The 15,851-nt window shown below is 40.5% G+C and overlaps 1 protein-coding gene across 2 annotated transcripts in view; it reads left to right on the top strand.

The window, feature by feature from the left end:
• Window positions 1-829: 829 nt before the first annotated feature.
• LOC142141586 (interleukin-1 receptor type 1-like) overlaps window positions 830-15,851 on the top strand; it is a 69,736-nt gene continuing 54,714 nt past the window's right edge. The window contains exon 1 of one of the 2 annotated variants that reach the window (XM_075200207.1): window positions 830-961. The gene's annotated coding sequence lies outside the window, so the exon portion shown is untranslated. The remainder of the gene's footprint in view (window positions 962-15,851) is intronic. The other variant, XM_075200208.1, reaches the window with a different exon arrangement.

Raw genomic sequence — 15,851 nt, 5'->3', positions numbered from 1 at the left:
CGCAGCTGCTCCCATGCACCCGCGATTGTGCCCCACTCACCCTCCCCGCCCCCTCGATCGCGCCCCCCATGAAAAAAAAATAGCTGCTCACAGCTCGACTCCACCACTGAAGGGGGCGGGGCTATCAAGCAGTGGGGGCCACCGGGAATACCCCGGCACCCTGGAGGGCCAGACCGACACTGCTTACGGCTTCAGTGTACATTGCATTCCAACTCTACATCAGGCCCTAGATATCTAAATGTGACCCCTATTTATCAAAATGCAGCAATAAGAAGGATTTAAAAATAAATCATGAAAATATTGCTTGAGCAGCTGAGTAATTCTCAACTGTTCCGGAGTGGTAAAGGTATTAACCTATACCCAATCACCATGCCATCATCATCACCAATTATTTATATAGCACCACTAATTCTGCAGCGCTGTACAGAGAACTCATTCACATCTGTTCCTGCCACATTGGAGCTTACAGTCTAAATACCCTAACACACACACACACACACACACACACAGAAAGATTGTTGATTATTTCTTTTTTTTTTCCTTTCAGAGACTATGAAGGTGGTTCCCTACATTCATTACATTATTTATATTTATATCACAATTCATGATATAAATGCTTAGAATAATAAGCTAAAAGAAGAAAGTGGATTGGAACAGAAAATGTTTAAACAGCCAGAAAGAGCTCTTGGCAGGCAGCAACATATAGTTGAAGCATTGGAAATGCTGGGAAGTAAATCTGTACAAACATGTTCTGGGATGTCGAAATCTACAGCCTCTCCTCCTCCCCTGCAGGAACAAAAGTATTTCCAGCAGATTCAGCCTAGCGATCAGGAAGCATCGTATGTAGATAGTGTGCTGGAAAAGAGGTAAGCAAAGAGACCCATTGAGACTTCCAACAGTGCCCAGGCTCAAGCGCTGGCTCCTACATACACCGGGTACATATATCATTCACCAACTATAGGTACTGTTACATCCATTTTAATGCTGTATCTTGGCAGAAGTGTACGTGTGCACGTCTGTATGTACTGTATGTTGTGTAGTGCTGTCTCTCTCAATAGATAGGACACTATTACAGGCACCTGTCTAGGAAGTTTTCCTCCCATCTTCTTAAAGAACTTGTAAAAATGTTTTTGTGAGATACAAACATCCAGTATTCCAACTTAATGTTTATTGTCCATTTATGCATCAAGCGCATAAGGTTGAAGTGACCTGTCGAGGTTAACGTTGAGTGCCATTTTCTAATAAAAGCAAGAACCAGACTAATTAAATTGGGATACTCGCATACTTGGGTACATGAAATACATGTTGTTTATTTTCTCCTGTTAATTAAATGTGAGAGATTACTATGTAAGTTATTTTTTTATGTTAGGCTTTGAAATACTGGTGAGTGCTGATGATATGAGGTAATGGGATACCATGAGAAAACTTTACCTGTGCTCTTTATTTCATGCAAATCTCAGTGGCTCACGCAGGGGGGGGTTTCAGAGTCTCCAGAAACCCCCCCTGCTCTAACTTAGTGCCCACCATAGCGGCACTGTCCTATACAGCAGCCGCGGCCGTGCTGTATTGTATACAGCACCACCGCGGACGCTTCTTTGACAGTGCCGCGGCTGCTGTATAGGACAGCGCTGCCGAAACAGAGCTGCTGCTCGTGTTTTTTTGGGTCGGGGGGGGGGAGCGCCCCTGAATCTGATGGACACATTGCCATCCTCAGGTGTAACTATATACACCTAAGGGTGCACAACTTACCTATGTTGTGCCCTCGTGGATTTACAGTGCTACTGTATCACTCAGCTAATCTTTACCATTTACATTTTTGTTTTTATCTATCTCAGTTATGTATAGTATGGTGTTCCATCACATTGTGCTCTTAGCCCCCTTCTGTATCACACTGTGCCTCTTGCCCCCTTTGTATCACACTATGCCCCTTTTGTATCACACTGTGCCCCTTTTGTATCACACTGTGCCCCTTTTGTATCACACTGTGCCCCTTTTGTATCACACTGTGCCCATTCTGTATCACACTGTGCCCCTGGCCCCATTCTGTCTCACACTGTGCCCCTGGCCTCCTTCTGTATCACACTGTGCCCCTGGATGTCTTCTGTATCACACTCTGCCCCTTCACCATCACACTGTACCCCTGGCCCCCTTCACCATCACACTGTTCCCTCCATCAGTTTCCCTTTTAGTACACTGTGCCCACTACCTCTGTTCCTTTACCTACCTTTAACTTGGCCTTTTTTCTTCTCTTTCTTTTCTGTCTTCTCTCTCCATGCTTGTGACTCCTCTCTGCGCCGCTGGTCTCCTCACTGACACTGTCGGAACCAACATGCAATGAGAAAGGAACAGGGAGGAGGATGCCGGGTCCCAGGCACTGCCAGATTGATAGGTATATATATATATATATATATATATATATATATATATATTTAATGGACGCCGGCGGCAGCATGACCCCGTTGCCGCGGACTGCCAGTAGTTCTGCCACTGCCTAGTGGTAGGTACTGCCATGAAAGTGTGTGAGGTGGGTGATTGTTAGCATTAGCTACCAATCACAAAGCTTATTACTACAAAACTACCTCTCCATTACACTGGAGGAGAGGGTCAGTATATGAAAAGTAAACAAAATAAATTTTTATAATATATATACCCATACAAATATATATTGGGGTGGGGGAGACCTCCCTTAACATACTCTTTTCTATCCCTTGACAACTTGTCCTCGACACCCTACCCTCTCATCTGACACCCTGTCCTCGGCCCTGGGACCCTCTCCCTGATGCCCTCCTTCTCACATGGCATCCAATCTTCTCCACTGAATCCTATCTTATGATTTCCTTCCCACTCCCCTGTTTAAAATAACAACAAGATAAACACCAAATCATATGTAGGTTCCATTTTATGGTACATTTATTGATTAACACAGAAAACCACAGATTCTCAATCCCCCCACTCCCCAGGAATAATAAAAACTGAATTCTCTCAATAAAGAAACATTGAAAACCTCTACATCACATTTATATTGGTTTGCAATAAAAAATATTTGGTTAAAACACAGGGTCTGTACCGTCATATTAATTTACCTGACATCACATTTGTTAATAGAAAAACTGCAATGTTTAAAGTCTATATATATCACATTTTAAAGTAGAGATGCTCACTGACCCTCGTGTTTTGATTTTGGATCTGGATTACCTTTGTGTTTTGGTTTTGGTTTTGGCAAAACCGCCCTTGCGTGTTTTGGTTTTGGTTTTGTTTTGTTTTGCAATTTGTTAAAAAATTCCATTTGGTCTAAAATAACATAATTTAGTGCTCCACCTGTTTCTTGGATAAGTGAGGTAATTCTACAACTAATAAATGTCAACGAGCGGAGCCCCCTGGGATGTGTGCTTTTATCAGACATACACCAATCCAGGGTGCCAGACAACACACTAAAAAAAGCGATCGAAATTCATAGCAAAAAAGGCAGTTTGGTGTCTATCTGTATATTACACCCTACACTTATAGTTAAATAGAAAAAAAAGCAGCCTGCAAAGATTGTACGATCAATAGAAATGACCAAAGCATCTTTTCTGTTTGGCTCTAGATTACACCCAAACCTTATTAGTGCAAATTAGGAAAAATACAGTTTAATCCCTAGTAGGCCATCTGTCGTGAACATAGAGAGCTTGCAGTTATTTAAAAGGGATAATTCATAACTGCAGTGTAAATAGGTGATATCAAATGAATCCATTGATAAGTTAAGGTGTAAGATTTGCAGCCAGAGAGTCTGATGTAAATTTATTGGATGGCTTTGCACATCCCAGTGAGAAAAGATAGAAGTGTCACCTGGGGGGGCAACTTGAATGGACTTCTGGGGTGAGATCTAGACTATTTGTGACACTTGAATAGACTTTTAGGTACCGCTCAGCATGTGGTCTGGCTCAAAGAGGCCATGTGCTGACATAGCCTATATGTAATACTGTATAGACAAAAATAATTCAGTTTTAAAATATGCCACTTAAAATCAATAAAAGTAGTGATCAACCACATATTCCTCAATAGCATGATGAAGAGCAGCTCATATGTTAAATTAAGAATTCTGCCCCACAGAGAAATGAAGAAAAGGAGTGTAAACTCTGTGAATGCACTGTACTTAGGCGTGTTTGATATCAAAAGATGGACAAAGTCATAGGGGATTTATTAATGATAAAATTGGATCGATGTAGCGCTCTCCAGAAAAAATATATCACATAGTAGAATTGGTTAGTAAATCAGGCAACATGTAAATGTAGTTTGAAAAAGTGTCCTAGGACACAACCCCCGATTAGCATCAAACGCTGCCCCTGTGAAGACCATCCCATTTCATGTTGCTTAAAAACCTGTGTTCTGGAGGGACAAAAGGTTAGCTTTTTGGGGATCAATCTAATTGAAGGACTGTCCATCTTTTCTACCTGCCCCAGGCATACAGATTATTATTTGTAAGTAATGCTCTGTACTTCCATCCCATTTGTTTTTATAACTGTTTGCAATTTTTTATTTGTATGTCAAATCTTTATCTAATTGTTTTTATTATCTGTAAGCATTGTAGTTTTGTATATTAAATCTAAAATTTAATAGTTCTGTCCTTATTACTCTAAACGAATCCATTGCCTGCTTGGCTGAATTAATTATTTAGATACCAGAGTGAGAAGAGTTAACTATTTAGCTACCAGTGCACAGAGTGTGCGCAACTGGGCGATAAATTCATAGGCTTGCTACGGGCCTTATTCGTAGCTGGTGGCAGTTGCTTAGAGGTGTGAAGCCTGCGTTTGTGTTGGGACGGGACCAGCGAAATCTGTAGCCTTAGAGAAAGAGGTGAGTGTTAGATTTGGGTCTGGAATCCTGTGTTCCCTTACAGTAAGCTTCCAAGTCACAAGTGAGCAGAGTGCGGTTTGTGACTGATAAAAGGGGTTCAGGAGCGGTTTCCTGACAGAATAGAGGTGATATATTGTATGACTGTTAGAATATAAGATAAGATATCTAATCAGGGAGTAGCTAGAGGGGCTTATCCCGTCTTTAATTCTACAGCTACACACACCAATCGAGGGTGGCAGCCAACGGTCTAAAAAGAGCTATCGTAATTCATAGCAAAAAAGGCAGTTTGATGTCTATCTGTATATTACACCCTACACTTATAGTTAAATAGAAAAAAAAACAGCCTGCAAAGACTGTAACATAAATAGAAATGCCCAAAGCATCTTTTCTGTTTGGGTCTAGATTACACCCTACACTTATAGTGAAATTGACAAAACAGCAGCCTGCAAAGACTGTATGTTAAATAGAAATGCCATAAGTCCCTTTTCTCTTTGGGGGTAGATTACTTCCTACACTTATAGTGAAAGTTTTAAAAAGATGATGTCGTCATCATCATCTTCAGCATCATCCTCACCCTCATCAGTGTGTACATCATCATCACAGACTATTATTTAATCTCCGCTGGAATCCGCCATTAGAGAAGTGTCAGTACTTGGATGTATTTGACGGTAAAGGCCTTCCTCGTGGAAGATGTAGTTCATTTTGATGAACATCATCTTTTCCACATTTTTGGGAAGTAACCTCCAACGTCGATCACTGACAAGGTTTCCAGCTTAGGTATTGCAAAGCAAGTTTGTACATGGGTTTCCAAATGGCTTGTTTTTCTCCCCATTATGGAAAGGAACTGACTGACATTTCCATATCAATTAACTATTGAAAAAAATCCTCCACCATCCTTTGCATGTTAATAGTAGGATTGGGTGGAGTTATGGGCAAGGTCACACATTTTTTGGTAAAATCTTTCAAACCAGTTCAGATGTCAAACTGTTGTAGTCTGCCACCTGCGTCATCCCTGATTCTCTTTGGAAAGTGCAATTTTTTTCCGAGCAGCAGCTGCCTGAGAAACTGAAGGAGGAGACGTTGTCAAGCAAAGGCCCAGTACAGCGGACAACTTGCTGACCAAGAGCTCCTTGCATCTGATCAGATATCTGCATTTGAAAGCAAAGAATCAATGTAGGTCTTAAACCTAGGATCAAGCACAGTCGCCAAAACATAGTGATCCGACTTTAAGATTTTAATAACTCTTGGATAATTGCGAAGCGAATTAAGTACTTGATCTACAAGGCCAACATACTTTGCGGAATTGCTTTCTTTCATCTCCTTCTTCAGTTTGTCAAGCTGCTTTTCCAATAGTCGAATTAAGGGAATGACTTGGCTCAAGCTAGCAGAGTCTGAACTCACTTCACACGTCACAACTTCAAATGGTTTCAGCACTTTGCACAGCACAGAAAGGATTCCCCACTGTCTAAGAATGAAATACATACCCCCTCCTTTCCCAATGTTATGGCTTGTGCAATATGCTTGTATGGCTTTGCGCTGTTCCTTTATCCTCTGAAGCATGTACAGGGTGGAATTCCACCTTGTTAACACCTCTTGCTTAAGTTGATGGCAGGGCAAGTTAAACTGCTCTTGGAGCTGCTGCAATCCCTACATGCTGTGGCAGAATGCCGGAAATGTCACAAAATTTTACGGGCCATGGAAACCATCTCCTGCACCTCACGGTTATTTCTCAAGAAGCTCTGCACCACCAAATTTATTGTGTGAGCAAAACAGGGAATGTGATGGAATTCACCCAGCTGTAATGCTCGCACAATATTGTTGGCGTTATCAGAAATATCATATCCTGGGGAGAGTCCAAGTGGTATAAGCCATGTATCAATGACATCCCTTTTGTTTTTGTAACAAATTATTAGCTGTATGCCTGTTAGTGAAACCGGTGATACAAAAAATAGCCTGCCTGTAACAAATGTTACGTAGTGGTGAACATGCTGCTGCTGCTCCTGCTTGTGAAGGCGAATGACCAACCCAGTGGGCTGTCACAGTCATATAGTCTTTGGTTTGGCCCCTTCCATTTGTCCACATATCTGTGGTTAAGTGTACAGTGGGTAGAATGGCATTTTTGAGCCCAATTACTACATTTTTACGAATGTTTTGGTATAGTTGTGGAATAGCTTTACGGTAAAAATGGTGTTGCGATGGAATTTTGTAATGGGGACACAAAACATCAATTAACTATGAAAAACCAGCTGCATTTATTGTGGATATTGGACGCAGATCTAACACTAGCATAGTAGCCATGGCGTCTGTGATCCGCTTGGCGACTGGGTGACTGCTGTCATATTTGCTTCCTCTAGCAAAAGATTGTTTCACAGTTAATTGTTGGAAAGTAGTAGTGCTCTTCTTCTTGGCCTTCTTATGGGAGGAAGATTCACGCCCAGCAGCAGCAACAGCAGCAGCAGTGGGATTAACGCTCAAACATTCTTCAGAGGAATCAATTATAGTGCAGGAGTCATTGAGCCTTACCAAGTGGGATGCAGGGCTAACTCCGATCGCTACTGAGGATATTGATGAGGGCGGTGTTGTGGGTGTAGATTGCAGCCGTCGGGATGTAGGTGAGAGAAAGGTCCTAGCTGATGATGGAGTGCTTTTTATTTTTTTGCCATAACTTTCAGCTTTTCCCAACACCTTGCCATGAACTCTCGTCAAATGGCATAGCATGGATGAGGTTCCAAGATGGTTAAGGTCCCTCCCTCGACTGACTATGGCTTGACATACACTACAAATGGCTATACAACTGTTGTCAGGATTTGGGTAGAAATAATTCCACACATAAGAAGTGGCTTTTTTGGTCTTATGCCCAGGCATGACAAAGGGCTTCTTCTTGTCACGTGCCAGAACTGCTGCCACTGGTGCAGGACTTACACAAACAACCTCATCCTCATCCATATCCTCATTAGCGCCCTCGTCAGCTACACAAATCTCCAACTCATCCTCTTCTAATTCCAAAGTGGCATCCTCAATTGGTGTGTCACCGACTACACTCGGGCTCTTCAGGCAAACATCAGCAGAAATGCTGAAAGGGCCCTTCTTTATGGGTACACTTTTAGAATGGTCACGAATACACATACCACTCGTGGATGGACTCTCCTCAGGGATTGGTGTCATTTCTGATTCTGTGCATACATTATCCTCTAATGCCTTACTGTTTTCTTGCAGCTCGGCTTTCACACGTAACAGTAGTTGTGCACCACTTTTGGACTCCAAATTACTTGGTCTTGCTTGGCCACGAGTGACCTTACAAGACGAAGGCTCAGTAACATTTTTAGATCTCGTACTAATAGAGAAAGGCGAAGGCCTCATTCTTTCTTTACCACTGCATGTGTAGAATGGCATGATGGCAATTTTTTTTTTCTCGGCAGTTAACTTTTCATCAGTTACAGTTCTTTTTCTCTTCAACACAGTAAAAGGTTTTTTTTCTGGTGTGCATTTTTCCCTGACTTAAAAAGACTATGTACTTTTACATAGGCTTTACCAGATGACTTACAGGGAACACTACCATCAGGACTGGTGCCAGCAGCTGCTTGCTGATCCTGCTCATATGTGGACTGCTGTGAATCCATTTTAATGAGACCCAAAACACTTGTAGTGCAAATTCAAAAATATATAGTGCTGGAATATAATAATTTCAACACCAGAAAATAGATTTTTTTGAACAGGGGAATATCTAACACCCCAAGCACTTGTAGTGCAAATTCAGAAGGATATAGTGCTGGTATATAATTATTTCAAAACCAGAAATAAGCTTTTTTAGAACAGGGAAATATCTAACACCCCAAGAACTTTTAGTGCAAATTCAGAAATATATAGTGCTGGTATATAATAATTTCAATACCAGAAAATTGATTTTTTTGAACAGGGGAATATGTCACACCCCAAGCACTTGTAGTGCAAATTCAGAAATATATAGTGCTGGTATACTACAATTTCAGCACCAGAAACTAGCTTTTTACAACAGGGGGATATGTGACACCCCAAACACTTGTAGTGCAAATTCAAAAAGAAATAGTGCTGGTATATTACAATTTCAGCACCAGAAAATAGCTTTTTACTACAGGGAAATATGTGACACCCATCACTTGTAGTGCAAATTCAGAAATAAATTGTGTATATTACAATTTCTGCAGGCAGAAAATAGTTTCTTTAAGAGTGAATATGACACCCCAAACAGTGTGTAATGTTTGGAAAAATGCCTCCTTTATACTCCTCTCTTTCTGCTCTAATAACTGCTCTCTCCCTGCTCTAATCCTGCAACCTAACCATTCTCTCTCCCTCTGTCAAATGGCGCCGGATCTCTGTGGAGGCGGATATTTATGCATTTGAAACATCGCGAGAACCGAGCACCGAGATCCGACGACGTCACAATTACGTTTTACCTCCTTTTGAATTCCAAATCGGCGGGAGGGTACTGAGCCGGCCGACACCTGAAGTTCGGGCGGGTTCGGTTCTCGGGGAACCGAGCCTGCCCATCTCTATTTTAAAGCCTACATTAAAATATGATCAAATGCTGCAGCATGACTCAACATTTTCTGGCCACAGTCCTATCATTGTTCTGGGGCAATTCGGTAGAAGGTTAAGGCTACTCTAAACAACACAATAACAGTTTGATGGCAGCTCTCCAAATAACTTTGTGAAGCAGTCATCAAAGAATGGTCAGTCACTGTATGTCTAGTAGCCCTTCTAGATGTCTGCCAATGTAAAACCTACAGGAGATAATGGATGTGAAAATCATTTTTTCCCAAATCAATCCCTAATAATAATTCTCAAATGTCATTTCCATTGAGTAAATTATGATCATATTAAGTATTTCTGTTGAGTCTTAGCAAAGCTCGCTCTATATTATTCCAATCAGCTGTACAAGCTGCATTTAGGTTACTACCTCCTTAAACTGTCAGTGTTTCTTTGCTCATGCTTGGATCTAAGGCTTAATATTTGATATTTACAAGTTTCCTTCTTTAAGCCATTAGGCCAATAGTTCAACTTTTGTCAAATAATTTAATTTTACTTTGGTTCAACCTAGAAGCATGTCTCTTAATTTTTAACACTATGTTTAGGAGTACCTGAGTGAAATGCTCAGGGCACAGGTCAAGTAACAAGTCATGGCTTTTCATAAATATAGGGAGTAACGTTCAAGCTCTTAGGGCCCTTTTACATACACGCATTTGTCCACATTTCTAGCAGTGATCCCAGGACAGTGGTTATTAACATGATGTATAATGTGAATGGTTAGAAGAGGTTGCAAATATGTGGAAGTTCTAAAATAAACTTATGAATAATATAGATAACAGTGTTCACATCATGATTTACATTTTTAGATTTTAATTGTTAACATTAAAGTACAGTGGTTCTGTTATAAGCATGAACCAAAATCTAAACATACCTGCTCCACCTGCCCTTATCCTCCTGAGCTAAGGTACCCAGCATGTCGACTAGTGTTCAGTTGAATGTTTCTGGAAGAACATTACCTTTAGGATCCTAAGGATTAGTTCTGTTCTTCTGGATATTTATCATTTGATGCAACCTCCTCTCAAAACCTTTCGTCTGATCTGAGAGCGATTGATGTGTTAGGTCATAGTGGTTGAAGTGTATTTTCCATAAGACCTTTGCTACTATGACAGCTCTTTGGTCTGGGTGGCGTATCTAGTGAACTGGTCTATCATCACTTACACATATCCAAACCTTGATACAAAAGTAGCCAATAAATACTACATTGATAGGTTCTGAACTTAGTAAGTAGCCCATAAGTGCAGCTCTGAAGGACAAAGCCTTGAACTGTAGACATATGAGGCAGCACTTGCAGTAATTAATAATCTTATTAATATTTATTGCAGCGCTTTACAATTAGGAACAATCATCGACCAGACACATGTCTGAGAGGGCCATGCTCGTAAGCTTAGAGTCTATGGGAAAACAGGAGTTGAAACATAATGCTAAGCACCACAAATTACATAATGGCCCAGCCAGATTACAATGGGAAATAGTGCTTAGTGGGACTCTACAGTCAGTTTTGAATGAACTGTGTTAAGTTGTGGTAATCGGGTAGAACCGCCGAGGGAAGTTAAGAAGTTGGTTCGGGAATTTGATGCACTGGCTTAAAGTGGTGAGATTTCAGGGATTGTTTGGAAGTTTGGAGGCTAGATGAAAGTCTTGCTGTATGAGCCAGGAAATTCCATAGAAGCCCCAAAAAAGTCATATTGCCGGGAATGGGGGCAGGTAATAAGTATGGAAGAGAGGCCACATATCGTAGGCAGAATGGAGGGGTTGAGTTGGGAGATATTTTTTAGACATTTTGAAAAAAGTGAAGCGATGTATGTAAGTTTTGTTAATGGCTTTGTATGTTGGTATTTTAATTTGGATTCTGTCTTGTCTGATATGTGCATATTCCGGAGATGTTTCTTAGCTGTATGTAATTGATGTGGATACAGATTGGATGAAGGGAACAAAGCATTACACCAAGGCAGTAAGCTTGAAGGATTCTGTTTTTTTGTCATATTGTCAACAGAAATAAAGTTGTCAGGTAGGTAGTTTCTGTTGACTGGTGAAAAGATTATTAGTTAGATATTTAACCAAGCGCTATACCTTATGGTCTATGAGTAATGTGTTGGTGGTAAGGATGTATTGTGTAACTATGGTGTGTTGATCTTGTGTGTGATAGGTGTTACTGATGTTAGTGAAAACTCAGTACTTAATGATCCTTGATATAGTAATCTTTACTCAGTCTTTAATTCAATAGTCTCCAAAAGTGGCTCAATATTCCATAGAGAGGCAATAAAGGTAAAACATTTCTAGAATAATTAGTGTCACTACAAAATGTAGTAACCCTGAGGGAGGCCTATAGGTCAAATCTCAAATTTATCTCCATCTGCAGCTTTGATGTTGTATGGACTAGTTCTAGAGTTTGATGTCAAAACCTCAGCAGTATTGTACCTCGGAGAGAGACCAAACAGTAAATTATGAGGATAACACCTTATCCTGCTTTAATGATCTAAATAACAAGGAAAATTGGAAAATGATACTCTCTGCACAGATGGTTTCTAGTGAAAAGACTGTTGCCTACAAATGTTGTGTAGATGAAACTCTTTATTGGAGCATATTTTACAGTCAAAAACATTTACCATGCTATAGTGTTAATTAAAAAAGTCTGATTTGAAGAGTCCGTATAGCCAAGATTGCTTGTCTCTTTGCACGTGCAGCTGTGAAACGTGATGTTCCTAGTGCTGTGTATTCCACAGTGACACACACTGTGCTTCCGACTTGTGTGCAGTTGCTGATCTGTGTCCTTCTATTGTATCCAACATGTTTCCGGCCTTATTCAGCGAGTGGGTGTGTAAACATTGTTTGGTCATATATGGAGTCTATATATAAACTTGACTCTGTGTGAACTTGTATACATTTATCTTAAAATATGTTCTCTATGTGTCCTGGTAACGCTGTCCTACACTATGCCTAATAGAGTAGGTCAGTGTATAAACTAGATACTTTGCGATCTTGGCACAAGCCTAATGTTTGGCTCTAGCTTTATATGTCGAGCGCGATTGGTGCAGTTTTACACAACTGGTCTTGCTACTTTCTAGTACCGATAGTTTGCTGTAGCCATGTCCTTTTTTCTGAGTAATGATTATACAATGAAGTGTAGCAACTGTATGATTTATTTTTCCTTGTGGTGAATACATGTTATGTAGCATATCCTATGAATCAGCTATAGAGGGTCCCGATATAACAAGTTAACATATCTTGTAGTAGCAGCTTTATGTGCATAATGACTAGACATACCGTATGTATTTCCACCTAATTAAGGGGCTGATAGAACAACTTGCCTATTCTACACAGTATTAGTTTAGTCACATAGAATGTATCAGTGGGGTTAGTGTCCCTGTGTGGGGTAATAGATCTATTGTAGCTAGTCTCCCTGTATGTAGTAATGGAGTTATCAAGGATAGTGGGCAGCACTCTAGAATCATTATTATAAGCGAATGTGTTTGTATCGTGTGTGACTCTGATAATGCCAACAGACTTAATGTGTTAGAGAGGGTCCCATTAATGTTCATAATTTCATGTGGGAAGATGGAGTTAAAATTGTTCTACCTGTAGATTGCAATCCGCAAGGGCTTTCGAGCAGATAAATCCCTTCTCTGCTATTGCATGTCAAGAGATTCATGTCCTGTCTATTGCAACCTAAATTCCTTAATGGGTCTTTTATTAGCTCAGTTTTTAAAAAATTGAGATTGAGGTGTCTAGAGGACATTCAAAATGAATGGCAGAAAGACATTTTGTAAAGATCCAAAGAGGATAGCTAAATTTGGGTGCATCGCATGCATGTGACACTGAAATCCAAAGGAGCTTATTCGTTTTCTTAAAGTAGTGGTATATCTAGAAAAGAACAGAGGCCCTAAGACTGAGCCTTGAGGATCGCTTGCTTCATTTTGTAGTAACAGGTCATGCCCCACCAAAGTTCCTTCTCTTCCATGACTCTCAACAAACTACAACTTCACCCTCAGCACTCCATTCCTCACATCAGAGTCCAGTAAACTGCTTATCCACGTTCTCATGATATACTACATTTTGTATTAGTTTCTACTAAAAATAATTGTTTGAGTTGCTGAGTTGCCTGTGGTTTTCTTATGTGATTGAAGTAAAGTTGGGTAGAGTTCAAGTTTAGAAAGGAGCACCAGAATTATTTATACAGAGCAAAAAGCATTCCTTGTATTTGTGGTATTAGTGTCACTTTAATAGAAACTACTGAGGAGTGAAGGGATCTAAGAGTCCCCATTTCAGATGAGCAATGTAACAAGGCAATGAGAAAGGCAAGTCAAAAGATTGGTTGCAAAGAAAGAATTAATAATGCCACTGTATAGGTCATTGGTACAGCCTCATCTAGAATACTGTGCTCAGTTCTGGAAGCCATATCTCCAGAAGGATATAAATACATTAGAGACTGTACAAAGATGGACAACTAAGATGGTGCATGGCCTATATCACAGAACTTAACCGGAAAGACTAAAGATCTTTATATATAGCTTGGAGGAGAGAAGAGAAAGAGGGGACATTATAGAAACTTTCAAATATATTGAGGGTTTTACAAGGAGCAGGAAGGAAACATTTTTCAAAGGAAGAGACTTATTAGAACATGTGGACATGCAATGAAACTGGAGGGAAGTAGGTTCAAAGGACATTTCAGGAAAAATTACTTTACAGAAAGGTTAGTAGATAAGTGGAATAGCCTCACATCAGAGGTGGAAGAGGCTGATACAGTAGACCATTTTAAACATGCTTGGGATAGACATAAAGACACCCTTACAAAGAAATAAGGATCAAATAGGGTTAGAGGACACCATACCATTAAAAATGGGATGGGCCAAGTGGTTGTTATCTGACATCAATTTCTGTGAATCTATGGAAATTGCTATATCACACTGCAAAATAAGGAACTATAAATATATGTAGAGTCAGATATGTGGATGTGTAACTATAATATGTGTTTATCTGTTATTATTTGTTTCTCGGTATCTTTTTTTACTGATATGCCGTAGATAAGCATGGCAGTAAGGGATCGCTGTCTACATTTTGTGTTACATTTATTTACTTTAATGTAGTAATTACATTGGTTTATGGGGGCATATAAATGCACTTTCATGTTTAAAATTTACCATAGAAATTAATGACAAGCACTTATATTCGTCTTTATGAGAATGCATTATAAACGCAGTTTGATTTGGCTAAACACTTACATAAGCATTTGGCTTGTAAAAGATAACCTCCTGTTTTGTCATAGATGCATGTTTAAAAAATGTGTATTGAATACATTTGCAAACATTTGTCAAACACATAGTGAACACACATATTATGTAATGTTGTTTCTACGTGGTTTTGAATATGGTTTCACATTCAAGGCCCTCACCAACTCCACTGCTCCCTACATCTCCAACCTCATCTCTATTCATGCTCCATCCCGCCCTCTGCGATCGGCCAATGACCGTTGCCTCTCTTCCCCCCTGGTTGCCTTCTCCCACGCACGTATCCAAGACTTCTCCCGCGCTGCCCCCCTCCATGGGAACCAGCTCCGCCACTCCATTAGTACATCCCCCAATTTGTCCATCTTTGAACGGGGTTTAAAAACCCACTTTTTCTTAAAAGCCTTCCAGGGACCACTTAACTACCCACCTTGTCGTACTCCTCTCCCCCCCTCTTCCCCCTTCCCTGACTCAGCCTCTGTTCTCCCCCTTTCCTCCTCTCACCCCTGTGTCTCTCTGTCTGTCCACCCCTCCCCTTAGATTGTATGCTCCTTCGAGCAGGGCCACCTCTCCTCCTATTCTCCACCACTTATAACTCTGCTCTCCAGCTACTCAGCCTCCTCCTTGAGGACCTTCTGCCCTTCAACCCCTCTTTCTACTCTCTTCACCCCTCTGTGGCTCTCACCTGCCATTTGCGCCCTCCCTCATGGGCTCAGTCTACCAATGTATGCAGACTATCCCTTTCCCCCGCCCCCTCTAGCTGTACTTTGATCTTCCTGAGTTACTGTGCTTCTTGTTAACAGTACCGTGCTGTCTCACCCTGTACTGTGATACTGCTGTCCCTGTACAGTGCTACGGGTACCTTGTGGTGCCCTATAAATAAAAATTATTAATAATAATAATAATAATAATAATAATATGTGTTTTTACTCATACTTGCCCACTCTATATTTAAATATGGCACTGTAAATATCGCAATTTTATCCCCATAACAAAATGATGAAATTATGCTATTTCTTCAGAAAAGGGGGCAGGGTAAAATGATTAGAATCAAGTATCCCGTCTATAAAATGGGCAGGACACGGGAGACCTACACGAAATTTGGGAGTCTCAGGGACATTCCGGGAGAGGGGGCAAGTATGCTGCTATTTGCGATAAAATGCATTACAAATGCCATTGTGTTTGTAGCCTTCTGTTGACTTCATTTATTATGTGTCTTTCAACTTT

This window comes from Mixophyes fleayi, chromosome 2, assembly GCF_038048845.1.
Source record: "Mixophyes fleayi isolate aMixFle1 chromosome 2, aMixFle1.hap1, whole genome shotgun sequence".
Lineage (NCBI taxonomy): Eukaryota > Metazoa > Chordata > Amphibia > Anura > Limnodynastidae > Mixophyes > Mixophyes fleayi.
The sequence above is the reverse complement of the archived record's forward strand: the minus strand, read 5'-3'. Positions and strand labels throughout refer to the sequence as shown.